Source organism: Oncorhynchus tshawytscha, linkage group LG28 (genome assembly GCF_018296145.1).
Source record: "Oncorhynchus tshawytscha isolate Ot180627B linkage group LG28, Otsh_v2.0, whole genome shotgun sequence".
Taxonomy (NCBI): Eukaryota; Metazoa; Chordata; class Actinopteri; order Salmoniformes; family Salmonidae; genus Oncorhynchus; species Oncorhynchus tshawytscha.
The window spans coordinates 27,751,917-27,764,407 of NC_056456.1; the positions used below are offsets into that span (position 1 = coordinate 27,751,917).

The window sequence follows — 12,491 nt, forward strand, 5'->3', positions numbered from 1 at the left end:
TTCCACTCAGACAATGCTAGACATTCCTAGCAAAATTCTTGCTTGACAAATTGCTCTTTACTAACAAGTCATTTTTGCTTATTTTGGATCATTTTCATTGAAAACAATCACAGTAAGCTATTTGATTGTTACCTAGAAATTATTTGACTGATCCATTGCTGAAGTCCCCGACAACATTTTTTCGAGTCGACCAAAAGCAGTTCTTTCGGCCAGTCGACTGTTTCAAATTTTTAAAAGTGTGTTTTTCCATATATAAACTGAATAAAATCAACTATATGTAGGCTACTGAGCTTGTCTGATGCTTTATGCATTACTCAAGAGGGTGCCCTAACCTAACCAGAAGAACAAAACCTTTTCCCGAATCTCCTCCTCCCGCTGCTGATGGCCTTTGCCATTAACCTGGAAACCAGCCGCACCAATGTGTCAGAGGAAACACCGTACACCTGGCGACCGTGTCAGTGTGCATTGCGCCCGGCCTTCCACAGGAATCGCTAGTGCGCGATGGGACAAGAACATCCCTGCCGGCCAAACCGTCCCCTAAACGAGACGACACCGGGCCAATTGTGCACCGCCCCATGGGTCTCCCGGTCGTGGCCGGCTGCAACAGAGGACACAGACTTGAACCAGGATCCTGCTCTGCATTGCCAGTTATGGTTTTCATATGCATATTTTCGTAGAACAGTTTGATTTATTTCATATGTAAATTCTTCGTATCTCAAAATCATTTTCAAGTGATGAATAAAAATGATATCTAAACCAAAATGAAAACTACACAAATCTAAAAGTCACTTCTATTGCCATTGCTAACAATGTAAAAACGGCCTACATAAAGCCAACAAATAAAATCATTACAGTCTGAAGGTGAAAAAAATATCCTGATAAAAAAAAATCACTTTGGCTACACATGGCCTTTCTGCAACGAACATGAAACAATGTAGCAACTAATCAACTTGGTCCAGCCAGATGCTTGAGCTAACAAACTTGCAACATTGTATAAAATATTTTGGACCCTCAGTTTCCCCTGCCAGTGACCTCCGGGCAGACACAGCTGTAGGCTTAATATCAGGCTATTTACGCAAGGACAAGAAGTAATCAGGTAGGCCTATTTTATAACGTTTCCACCGGATCAGAGCATGACATTTTATTATGTTTTGCTGAGTGCTTATCCAAAGGGAGAGAGCTGGAAATATTTTTCAAATAGGCTACATTGAGGAACTATTGTCATTCTCAATGGATGTAAAAACAGACTTTGTTTCCTTGCTGTTTGAGGTGAAGAAAAATGTACTTTGAGAAGCTCCACAGCTCACAAGTGGTGGTGATTAAAGACAATCAGAAATACTGTCAGATCCCCAAATGGGCACATTTATAGGCCTACATTTGCTCGCAGGCCAGGTAGCCTAGGCCTACTTCTATGGGTAATCAGGTGCACGTCCTTAAACATTATTGACAGGAGCACTCCAAACAAAACACAATGAATAAATTGACAACGCGTAAATGGAATGAAATAAAATAGAACTTGTTTCCATCCCCGCGGCTTCAGCAATGGATTGGTCCACTGAGATATGCGTCAATCAAGACGTGCCATAAATCTTTTTGGGGGGGGGCAACTGCTCGACTACAAAATTCTCAGTCGACCAACAGCCTATGGACCAGTCGACTAAAAGGTGTCAGCACTATTTTATACTGAGATAAAAACAACTGCACTAGACTTTTAGCGGATTCATTTCAAAGGGTGATTCAAACAAAATACCCAGTTGCGTTGGCCGGGAATCGAACCCGGGTCAACTGCTTGGAAGGCAGCTATGCTCACCACTATACCACCAACGCTTACCAAATATGTACCAGGAGCGGTCTCTGTTTGAAAATGAAAGTAAAAGAAAACCTACATTTGACATTTGCAGAATAATAATGGGATTCCCTAAAAACACATCACTGACATCACCAGGCGGTAAATGAGTTAATAGACCAATAACAAAGAGTTCCAAACGGCTCTGCCAATAACAGCTAGTTTTCAGGTTTCCCCCTTTCCACTCAGAAAATGCTAGACATTCCTAGCAAAATTCTTGCTTGACAAATTGCTCTTTACTAACAAGTCATTTTTGCTTATTTTGGATCATTTTCATTGAAAACAATCACAGTAAGGTATTTGATTGTTACCTAGAAATTATTTGACTGATCCATTGCTGAAGTCCCCGACAACATTTTTTCGAGTCGACCAAAAGCAGTTCTTTCGGCCAGTCGACTGTTTCAAATTTTTAAAAGTGTGTTTTTCCATATATAAACTGAATAAAATCAACTATATGTAGGCTACTGAGCTTGTCTGATGCTTTATGCATTACTCAAGAGGGTGCCCTAACCTAACCTAACCAGAAGAACAAAACCTTTTCCCGAATCTCCTCCTCCCGCTGCTGATGGCCTTTGCCATTAACCTGGAAACCAGCCGCACCAATGTGTCAGAGGAAACACCGTACACCTGGCGACCGTGTCAGTGTGCATTGCGCCCGGCCTTCCACAGGAATCGCTAGTGCGCGATGGGACAAGAACATCCCTGCCGGCCAAACCGTCCCCTAAACGAGACGACACCGGGCCAATTGTGCACCGCCCCATGGGTCTCCCGGTCGTGGCCGGCTGCAACAGAGGACACAGACTTGAACCAGGATCCTGCTCTGCATTGCAGTGCCTTAGAACACTGCGCCACTCAGGAGACCCGACAACCTATCTTACCATTACTACCGATCTGCGTGCCAGTTATGGTTTTCATATGCATATTTTCGTAGAACAGTTTGATTTATTTCATATGTAAATTCTTCGTATCTCAAAATCATTTTCAAGTGATGAATAAAAATGATATCTAAACCAAAATGAAAACTACACAAATCTAAAAGTCACTTCTATTGCCATTGCTAACAATGTAAAAACTGTCTACATAAAGCCAACAAATAAAATCATTACAGTCTGAAGGTGAAAAAAATATCCTGATAAAAAAAAAAAAATCACTTTGGCTACACATGGCCTTTCTGCAACGAACATGAAACAATGTAGCAACTAATCAACTTGGTCCAGCCAGATGCTTGAGCTAACAAACTTGCAACATTGTATAAAATATTTTGGACCCTCAGTTTCCCCTGCCAGTGACCTCCGGGCAGACACAGCTGTAGGCTTAATATCAGGCTATTTACGCAAGGACAAGAAGTAATCAGGTAGGCCTATTTTATAACGTTTCCACCGGATCAGAGCATGACATTTTATTATGTTTTGCTGAGTGCTTATCCAAAGGGAGAGAGCTGGAAATATTTTTCAAATAGGCTACATTGAGGAACTATTGTCATTCTCAATGGATGTAAAAACAGACTTTGTTTCCTTGCTGTTTGAGGTGAAGAAAAATGTACTTTGAGAAGCTCCACAGCTCACAAGTGGTGGTGATTAAAGACAATCAGAAATACTGTCAGATCCCCAAATGGGCACATTTATAGGCCTACATTTGCTCGCAGGCCAGGTAGCCTAGGCCTACTTCTATGGGTAATCAGGTGCACGTCCTTAAACATTATTGACAGGAGCACTCCAAACAAAACACAATGAATCAATTGACAATGCGTAAATGGAATGAAATAAAATAGAACTTGTTTCCATCCCCGCGGCTTCAGCAATGGATTGGTCCACTGAGATATGCGTCAATCAAGACGTGCCATAAATCTTTTGGGGGCAACTGCTCGACTACAAAATTCTCAGTCGACCAACAGCCTATGGACCAGTCGACTAAAAGGTGTCAGCCCTATTTTATACTGAGATAAAAACAACTGCACTAGACTTTTAGCGGATTCATTTCAAAGGGTGATTCAAACAAAATACCCAGTTGCGTTGGCCGGGAATCGAACCGGGTCAACTGCTTGGAAGGCAGCTATGCTCACCACTATACCACCAACGCTTACCAAATATGTACCAGGAGCGGTCTCTGTTTGAAAATGAAAGTAAAAGAAAACCTACATTTGACATTTGCAGAATAATAATGGGATTCCCTAAAAACACATCACTGACATCACCAGGCGGTAAATGAGTTAATAGACCAATAACAAAGAGTTCCAAACGGCTCTGCCAATAACAGCTAGTTTTCAGGTTTCCCCCTTTCCACTCAGACAATGCTAGACATTCCTAGCAAAATTCTTGCTTGACAAATTGCTCTTTACTAACAAGTCATTTTTGCTTATTTTGGATCATTTTCATTGAAAACAATCACAGTAAGGTATTTGATTGTTACCTAGAAATTATTTGACTGATCCATTGCTGAAGTCCCCGACAACATTTTTTCGAGTCGACCAAAAGCAGTTCTTTCGGCCAGTCGACTGTTTCAAATTTTTAAAAGTGTGTTTTTCCATATATAAACTGAATAAAATCAACTATATGTAGGCTACTGAGCTTGTCTGATGCTTTATGCATTACTCAAGAGGGTGCCCTAACCTAACCTAACCAGAAGAACAAAACCTTTTCCCGAATCTCCTCCTCCCGCTGCTGATGGCCTTTGCCATTAACCTGGAAACCAGCCGCACCAATGTGTCAGAGGAAACACCGTACACCTGGCGACCGTGTCAGTGTGCATTGCGCCCGGCCTTCCACAGGAATCGCTAGTGCGCGATGGGACAAGAACATCCCTGCCGGCCAAACCGTCCCCTAAACGAGACGACACCGGGCCAATTGTGCACCGCCCCATGGGTCTCCCGGTCGTGGCCGGCTGCAACAGAGGACACAGACTTGAACCAGGATCCTGCTCTGCATTGCAGTGCCTTAGAACACTGCGCCACTCAGGAGACCAGACAACCTATCTTACCATTACTACCGATCTGCGTGCCAGTTATGGTTTTCATATGCATATTTTCGTAGAACAGTTTGATTTATTTCATATGTAAATTCTTCGTATCTCAAAATCATTTTCAAGTGATGAATAAAAATGATATCTAAACCAAAATGAAAACTACACAAATCTAAAAGTCACTTCTATTGCCATTGCTAACAATGTAAAAACGGCCTACATAAAGCCAACAAATAAAATCATTACAGTCTGAAGGTGAAAAAATATCCTGATAAAAAAAAATCACTTTGGCTACACATGGCCTTTCTGCAACGAACATGAAACAATGTAGCAACTAATCAACTTGGTCCAGCCAGATGCTTGAGCTAACAAACTTGCAACATTGTATAAAATATTTTGGACCCTCAGTTTCCCCTGCCAGTGACCTCCGGGCAGACACAGCTGTAGGCTTAATATCAGGCTATTTACGCAAGGACAAGAAGTAATCAGGTAGGCCTATTTTATAACGTTTCCACCGGATCAGAGCATGACATTTTATTATGTTTTGCTGAGTGCTTATCCAAAGGGAGAGAGCTGGAAATATTTTTCAAATAGGCTACATTGAGGAACTATTGTCATTCTCAATGGATGTAAAAACAGACTTTGTTTCCTTGCTGTTTGAGGTGAAGAAAAATGTACTTTGAGAAGCTCCACAGCTCACAAGTGGTGGTGATTAAAGACAATCAGAAATACTGTCAGATCCCCAAATGGGCACATTTATAGGCCTACATTTGCTCGCAGGCCAGGTAGCCTAGGCCTACTTCTATGGGTAATCAGGTGCACGTCCTTAAACATTATTGACAGGAGCACTCCAAACAAAACACAATGAATAAATTGACAACGCGTAAATGGAATGAAATAAAATAGAACTTGTTTCCATCCCCGCGGCTTCAGCAATGGATTGGTCCACTGAGATATGCGTCAATCAAGACGTGCCATAAATCTTTTTGGGGGGCAACTGCTCGACTACAAAATTCTCAGTCGACCAACAGCCTATGGACCAGTCGACTAAAAGGTGTCAGCCCTATTTTATACTGAGATAAAAACAACTGCACTAGACTTTTAGCGGATTCATTTCAAAGGGTGATTCAAACAAAATACCCAGTTGCGTTGGCCAGGAATCGAACCCGGGTCAACTGTTTGGAAGGAAGCTATGCTCACCACTATACCACCAACGCTTACCAAATATGTACCAGGAGCGGTCTCTGTTTGAAAATGAAAGTAAAAGAAAACCTACATTTGACATTTGCAGAATGATAATGGGATTCCCTAAAAACACATCACTGACATCACCAGGCGGTAAATGAGTTAATAGACCAATAACAAAGAGTTCCAAACGGCTCTGCCAATAACAGCTAGTTTTCAGGTTTCCCCCTTTCCACTCAGAAAATGCTAGACATTCCTAGCAAAATTCTTGCTTGACAAATTGCTCTTTACTAACAAGTCATTTTTGCTTATTTTGGATCATTTTCATTGAAAACAATCACAGTAAGGTATTTGATTGTTACCTAGAAATTATTTGACTGATCCATTGCTGAAGTCCCCGACAACATTTTTTCGAGTCGACCAAAAGCAGTTCTTTCGGCCAGTCGACTGTTTCAAATTTTTAAAAGTGTGTTTTTCCATATATAAACTGAATAAAATCAACTATATGTAGGCTACTGAGCTTGTCTGATGCTTTATGCATTACTCAAGAGGGTGCCCTAACCTAACCTAACCAGAAGAACAAAACCTTTTCCCGAATCTCCTCCTCCCGCTGCTGATGGCCTTTGCCATTAACCTGGAAACCAGCCGCACCAATGTGTCAGAGGAAACACCGTACACCTGGCGACCGTGTCAGTGTGCATTGCGCCCGGCCTTCCACAGGAATCGCTAGTGCGCGATGGGACAAGAACATCCCTGCCGGCCAAACCGTCCCCTAAACGAGACGACACCGGGCCAATTGTGCACCGCCCCATGGGTCTCCCGGTCGTGGCCGGCTGCAACAGAGGACACAGACTTGAACCAGGATCCTGCTCTGCATTGCCAGTTATGGTTTTCATATGCATATTTTCGTAGAACAGTTTGATTTATTTCATATGTAAATTCTTCGTATCTCAAAATCATTTTCAAGTGATGAATAAAAATGATATCTAAACCAAAATGAAAACTACACAAATCTAAAAGTCACTTCTATTGCCATTGCTAACAATGTAAAAACGGCCTACATAAAGCCAACAAATAAAATCATTACAGTCTGAAGGTGAAAAAAATATCCTGATAAAAAAAAATCACTTTGGCTACACATGGCCTTTCTGCAACGAACATGAAACAATGTAGCAACTAATCAACTTGGTCCAGCCAGATGCTTGAGCTAACAAACTTGCAACATTGTATAAAATATTTTGGACCCTCAGTTTCCCCTGCCAGTGACCTCCGGGCAGACACAGCTGTAGGCTTAATATCAGGCTATTTACGCAAGGACAAGAAGTAATCAGGTAGGCCTATTTTATAACGTTTCCACCGGATCAGAGCATGACATTTTATTATGTTTTGCTGAGTGCTTATCCAAAGGGAGAGAGCTGGAAATATTTTTCAAATAGGCTACATTGAGGAACTATTGTCATTCTCAATGGATGTAAAAACAGACTTTGTTTCCTTGCTGTTTGAGGTGAAGAAAAATGTACTTTGAGAAGCTCCACAGCTCACAAGTGGTGGTGATTAAAGACAATCAGAAATACTGTCAGATCCCCAAATGGGCACATTTATAGGCCTACATTTGCTCGCAGGCCAGGTAGCCTAGGCCTACTTCTATGGGTAATCAGGTGCACGTCCTTAAACATTATTGACAGGAGCACTCCAAACAAAACACAATGAATAAATTGACAATGCGTAATGGAATGAAATAAAATAGAACTTGTTTCCATCCCCGCGGCTTCAGCAATGGATTGGTCCACTGAGATATGCGTCAATCAAGACGTGCCATAAATCTTTTTCGGGGGCAACTGCTCGACTACAAAATTCTCAGTCGACCAACAGCCTATGGACCAGTCGACTAAAAGGTGTCAGCCCTATTTTATACTGAGATAAAAACAACTGCACTAGACTTTTAGCGGATTCATTTCAAAGGGTGATTCAAACAAAATACCCAGTTGCGTTGGCCGGGAATCGAACCGGGTCAACTGCTTGGAAGGCAGCTATGCTCACCACTATACCACCAACGCTTACCAAATATGTACCAGGAGCGGTCTCTGTTTGAAAATGAAAGTAAAAGAAAACCTACATTTGACATTTGCAGAATAATAATGGGATTCCCTAAAAACACATCACTGACATCACCAGGCGGTAAATGAGTTAATAGACCAATAACAAAGAGTTCCAAACGGCTCTGCCAATAACAGCTAGTTTTCAGGTTTCCCCCTTTCCACTCAGACAATGCTAGACATTCCTAGCAAAATTCTTGCTTGACAAATTGCTCTTTACTAACAAGTCATTTTTGCTTATTTTGGATCATTTTCATTGAAAACAATCACAGTAAGGTATTTGATTGTTACCTAGAAATTATTTGACTGATCCATTGCTGAAGTCCCCGACAACATTTTTTCGAGTCGACCAAAAGCAGTTCTTTCGGCCAGTCGACTGTTTCAAATTTTTAAAAGTGTGTTTTTCCATATATAAACTGAATAAAATCAACTATATGTAGGCTACTGAGCTTGTCTGATGCTTTATGCATTACTCAAGAGGGTGCCCTAACCTAACCTAACCAGAAGAACAAAACCTTTTCCCGAATCTCCTCCTCCCGCTGCTGATGGCCTTTGCCATTAACCTGGAAACCAGCCGCACCAATGTGTCAGAGGAAACACCGTACACCTGGCGACCGTGTCAGTGTGCATTGCGCCCGGCCTTCCACAGGAATCGCTAGTGCGCGATGGGACAAGAACATCCCTGCCGGCCAAACCGTCCCCTAAACGAGACGACACCGGGCCAATTGTGCACCGCCCCATGGGTCTCCCGGTCGTGGCCGGCTGCAACAGAGGACACAGACTTGAACCAGGATCCTGCTCTGCATTGCCAGTTATGGTTTTCATATGCATATTTTCGTAGAACAGTTTGATTTATTTCATATGTAAATTCTTCGTATCTCAAAATCATTTTCAAGTGATGAATAAAAATGATATCTAAACCAAAATGAAAACTACACAAATCTAAAAGTCACTTCTATTGCCATTGCTAACAATGTAAAAACTGTCTACATAAAGCCAACAAATAAAATCATTACAGTCTGAAGGTGAAAAAAATATCCTGATAAAAAAAAATCACTTTGGCTACACATGGCCTTTCTGCAACGAACATGAAACAATGTAGCAACTAATCAACTTGGTCCAGCCAGATGCTTGAGCTAACAAACTTGCAACATTGTATAAAATATTTTGGACCCTCAGTTTCCCCTGCCAGTGACCTCCGGGCAGACACAGCTGTAGGCTTAATATCAGGCTATTTACGCAAGGACAAGAAGTAATCAGGTAGGCCTATTTTATAACGTTTCCACCGGATCAGAGCATGACATTTTATTATGTTTTGCTGAGTGCTTATCCAAAGGGAGAGAGCTGGAAATATTTTTCAAATAGGCTACATTGAGGAACTATTGTCATTCTCAATGGATGTAAAAACAGACTTTGTTTCCTTGCTGTTTGAGGTGAAGAAAAATGTACTTTGAGAAGCTCCACAGCTCACAAGTGGTGGTGATTAAAGACAATCAGAAATACTGTCAGATCCCCAAATGGGCACATTTATAGGCCTACATTTGCTCGCAGGCCAGGTAGCCTAGGCCTACTTCTATGGGTAATCAGGTGCACGTCCTTAAACATTATTGACAGGAGCACTCCAAACAAAACACAATGAATAAATTGACAATGCGTAAATGGAATGAAATAAAATAGAACATGTTTCCATCCCTGCAGCTTCAGCAATGGATTGGTCCACTGAGATATGCGTCAATCAAGACGTGCCATAAATCTTTTTCGGGGGCAACTGCTCGACTACAAAATTCTCAGTCGACCAACAGCCTATGGACCAGTCGACTAAAAGGTGTCAGCCCTATTTTATACTGAGATAAAAACAACTGCACTAGACTTTTAGCGGATTCATTTCAAAGGGTGATTCAAACAAAATACCCAGTTGCGTTGGCCGGGAATCGAACCCAGGTCAACTGCTTGGAAGGCAGCTATGCTCACCACTATACCACCAACGCTTACCAAATATGTACCAGGAGCGGTCTCTGTTTGAAAATGAAAGTAAAAGAAAACCTACATTTGACATTTGCAGAATGATAATGGGATTCCCTAAAAACACATCACTGACATCACCAGGCGGTAAATGAGTTAATAGACCAATAACAAAGAGTTCCAAACGGCTCTGCCAATAACAGCTAGTTTTCAGGTTTCCCCCTTTCCACTCAGACAATGCTAGACATTCCTAGCAAAATTCTTGCTTGACAAATTGCTCTTTACTAACAAGTCATTTTTGCTTATTTTGGATCATTTTCATTGAAAACAATCACAGTAAGGTATTTGATTGTTACCTAGAAATTATTTGACTGATCCATTGCTGAAGTCCCCGACAACATTTTTTCGAGTCGACCAAAAGCAGTTCTTTCGACCAGTCGACTGTTTCAAATTTTTAAAAGTGTGTTTTTCCATATATAAACTGAATAAAATCAACTATATGTAGGCTACTGAGCTTGTCTGATGCTTTATGCATTACTCAAGAGGGTGCCCTAACCTAACCAGAACAACAAAACCTTTTCCCGAATCTCCTCCTCCCGCTGCTGATGGCCTTTGCCATTAACCTGGAAACCAGCCGCACCAATGTGTCAGAGGAAACACCGTACACCTGGCGACCGTGTCAGTGTGCATTGCGCCCGGCCTTCCACAGGAATCGCTAGTGCGCGATGGGACAAGAACATCCCTGCCGGCCAAACCGTCCCCTAAACGAGACGACACCGGGCCAATTGTGCACCGCCCCATGGGTCTCCCGGTCGTGGCCGGCTGCAACAGAGGACACAGACTTGAACCAGGATCCTGCTCTGCATTGCAGTGCCTTAGAACACTGCGCCACTCAGGAGACCCGACAACCTATCTTACCATTACTACCGATCTGCGTGCCAGTTATGGTTTTCATATGCATATTTTCGTAGAACAGTTTGATTTATTTCATATGTAAATTCTTCGTATCTCAAAATCATTTTCAAGTGATGAATAAAAATGAGCACTCCAAACAAAACACAATGAATAAATTGACAATGCGTAAATGGAATGAAATAAAATAGAACTTGTTTCCATCCCCGCGGCTTCAGCAATGGGTTGGTCCACTGAGATATGCGTCAATCAAGACGTGCCATAAATCTTTTTGGGGGGCAACTGCTCGACTACAAAATTCTCAGTCGACCAACAGCCTATGGACCAGTTGACTAAAAGGTGTCAGCCCTATTTGATACTGAGATAAAAACAACTGCACTAGACTTTTAGCGGATTCATTTCAAAGGGTGATTCAAACAAGACGGTTAAATGCTCTACTAACAAAAAAGCTGTTAAAATTGTAAGTGTATGTATGTCCCTTAAGGTCCTTGTGTAATTGTAATGTGATATTGTACCCCCTAGCTCGATTTTCCATTGTTTGTAATCTATGTATGCTTGTGTTCCCTCATGTGCTTTATGTATTGATTTGTTGTTCATAAAAATACAAAAAATACAAAAAATGAAAAGTGCGCTTCATATTCAAATATTTCTGGCTTCATGCGCCATCAGGAGTTTTCCATAGGAATACATGGATGACGTCAGTATTATTACTATTTACTGGTTTTAATGTTTAATTATTCAATTATTTAAATACAATACTGAACAAAAATATAAATGCAACAATTTCAAATATTTTGCTGAGTTATAGTTAATATTAGGAAATCAGTCAAATTAAATAAATCCATTAGGCTCTAATCTATGGATTTCACATGGCTGGGCAGGGGCCTGGGAGAGCAAAGGCCCACCCACTTGGGAGCCAACATTTGAGAGAAATAATATTTTTGAGCGTATGGACATTTCCTGAGATCTTTTATTTAATTTCATGAAACATGGGACCAGCACTTTACATGTTGCGTTTACATTTTTGTTCAGTGTAGATGACTACCAAGGAGCGCTGTTTTGAAACCACCACGCTTCCATCTTGGCACTCCCCCACCGTTGTTCAAAATATTTTGAATGTCTACATTAGTTTTTGCCACATTTATTATATTAGACACCTTAATGCTTACGTTTAAATTATATTATGTGAGCTAAACATAAAAATACAAAATGAAAAAAATATTAAAAACAATTCCTTAAAGTATATCTTTTTTGAATGTTCATTTAATTTACACATTTAACATTCAATTGAAATACTCAATACGCTTTAATCGTGGCCATCAAAGTTAATATTCGACTGCATTTAGAATTGTTATTTGTTGCGCAATGACTGGGTTTACAAAAGCACGTTTCACTCCAGTGAGGAGCTACTCTTGTGTTGTCTGACAGGTGATAGCATACTCCGTTCCTCAAACTAGGCTCTGTATGCACTAAATTATGCAAATTAACCTATAAACCTAAAAGCATGACCGGTCAACTGTATTTTCGGCAAC

General features: G+C 41.1%; 4 non-coding genes across 4 annotated transcripts; all 4 read right to left on the minus strand.

The window, feature by feature from the left end:
- Positions 1 to 1,755: 1,755 nt before the first annotated feature.
- Positions 1,756 to 1,827, minus strand: trnag-ucc. Its single transcript has one exon. It is a non-coding gene; the product is annotated as a tRNA-Gly (tRNA).
- Positions 1,828 to 3,854: 2,027 nt separating this feature from the next.
- trnag-ucc lies at positions 3,855 to 3,925 on the minus strand. The gene has a single exon. It is a non-coding gene; the product is annotated as a tRNA-Gly (tRNA).
- A 4,050-nt stretch (positions 3,926 to 7,975) lies between these two features.
- Positions 7,976 to 8,046, minus strand: trnag-ucc. The gene has a single exon. It is a non-coding gene; the product is annotated as a tRNA-Gly (tRNA).
- Positions 8,047 to 10,001: 1,955 nt separating this feature from the next.
- Positions 10,002 to 10,073, minus strand: trnag-ucc. Its single transcript has one exon. It is a non-coding gene; the product is annotated as a tRNA-Gly (tRNA).
- Between the last annotated feature and the right edge of the window lie 2,418 nt (positions 10,074 to 12,491).